The 2,034-nt window shown below is 41.1% G+C and overlaps 1 non-coding gene across 1 annotated transcript; it reads left to right on the forward strand.

Annotated features, from left to right (window-relative positions):
• The first annotated feature begins 763 nt into the window (after positions 1-763).
• Positions 764-870, forward strand: LOC133813174 (small nucleolar RNA R71). The gene has a single exon (XR_009884212.1). It is a non-coding gene; the product is annotated as a small nucleolar RNA R71 (small nucleolar RNA).
• The last annotated feature ends 1,164 nt before the right edge of the window (positions 871-2,034 follow it).

A 2,034-nucleotide genomic window follows, 5' to 3' on the forward strand; every position in this document is an offset into this window, starting at 1 on the left:
CACATTGAATTTTGGTTGGGAAGGAAATTTGCCTTTTTCTGGAATGGCCAAGGATTCAATCAATTTTGAGAATTGACATTTCATTTCCTTGATTTCTTCCATCATTTGGCGATTTAGTTTGGATTGTTCCTCTATAAATGCATGAAAGGTATTCTCGAGAGAATTTCATTGTGGGTGAGCATTGTATTGAGGTGCAGAATGTCTTTGATGGTTGAACTTGTTGCTTATTTCTCCATTGGCCTCCAGATGATTGAGCTTGGTTGGAATCTCTCAAACTGAAATTTGGATGGTTCCTCCAACCAGGGTTGCACGTATAGGAGAATGGCTTGTTATATGCCCCTAAGGCATTGCATTGCTCCTCATAAACACCCCTCATTTCATTAAAAGCTAAGCAGTCCTTAGCTAAATTCTCCGTCCCTCCACAAACAAAGTAAGGTTCTTGCGGTTCCGCTTGAGCGATCATGTGCGGTTGTTGGCCATTTTTTGTCATTAAGGCCTCAAACTACTTTTTCAAAGCTTCGAGTTGGGCCTTAACACTATCCTCTTCTCGAAGTTGATAGATCCCAGATGGTTTGTGTCGGTTGGTGCTATCAGTAGCACTTGCACCAGTCCAGGTGTGAGATTTTTTTATAGTTTCTTCGAGATGTTCAAGAACATCGTCTAGCTCTTTTTCGAGGAATTCACCATTGCATAGCATTTCTACAAACTGGTGCTCATGCTCATGAGGCCTTCATAGTAGTAACTAACCAAACGCCAGTTCTCATAGCCATGGTGCGGGCATTGATATAACAGATTTTTGAATCTTTCCCACACTTGATAGAACGTATCATTGTCCTTTTGGGAAAATGTGGAAATTTTTCGTTTTAGACTGTTGGTCTTATGGTTAGGGAAGTGTTTCAGAAAGAAATATTTGGTCATTTCCTCCCACGTTTCAATGGACCTAGGTCTCAAAGAGTATAACCAGCTTCTGGCTTTGTCCTTCAAGGAGAAAGGGAAGAACTTTAGTCGCATATAATCAGCATTTTTGGCTCGGTTATAGAACGTGGCTACGACCTCCTCGAATTCTCTAATATGCACGTATGGGATATCATTTTCCATTCCATGAAATGTGGGCAAGAGTTGAATCATGCCAGGTTTAAAGTCTAATGCGGGCATATTAGGAGGGAAGAAAATGCATGAAGGCGTGGAAGTGCGAGTAGGATGGAGGTAGTCATTGAGAGTTCTTGGTTGGATTTCATCATTGAGAGCCATTGCGAATGGATTATTATCAGCTAAAGTTTGTGGAGAAGCAGGATGGGTGGAAGGAGTTCCGGAAGGAGTGGCAGATGAATTGGAAGAAGTGTCCCTGGAAGTTTCGTGGTGATTCATCCACTCTCGGAAATCATAATTAGATTTATTTTATGTTTTTTTTTTCTTTGTTAAACTTGTTCCCAGGTAGATTTGGAGGTTTCGGGGTGATCTCCAATGCCTTACTAGAACTCCCCGAGGTTACTAAGTAAGTATGGTGGATCACAAGTTAAACATTTTCGACCAAACAACCTTTAAGCGGAGTGAAATTGCTTATTTTGACAGAACAAGTTTGGTTTTTCTTATAGTAATTATTGGCGCGGTTCTTCGGCAACAGATAATTAATAGAATAAAGAGTGGGATTAGTGCTAAATAATGAACCGTAATAGATGAGTGATCTCAAAGTAAAATGATAACACGACTACTTTTTTAGGTGGTTCAAAGGTTAAAATCCTTCTAGTCCACCAGCCAATATTATTGCTCTCTTTCTGATATTACTTACAGGGTATTTTTTTACAAAATAGAATCCAACCCCTTGCAACTCCCAGGGTCTCCATATTTATAGGGAGAGGGCACCTGGGGGTTGGCAAGGGGGGTCATCCCGTGACCTTCTTACCCATCATGCCACTTCTGTGACATTCATGATTAATTCCTAAAACCTGACAATGAAGTGTGGTCTAATCAATAGGTAAGGGGGATAATGGGCCGCATGGCCCAATCTAGTCGTGGGCGCCTGAACATTGTGTG

Source organism: Humulus lupulus, chromosome 1 (assembly GCF_963169125.1).
Source record: "Humulus lupulus chromosome 1, drHumLupu1.1, whole genome shotgun sequence".
In the NCBI taxonomy this organism is placed as follows: domain Eukaryota; kingdom Viridiplantae; phylum Streptophyta; class Magnoliopsida; order Rosales; family Cannabaceae; genus Humulus; species Humulus lupulus.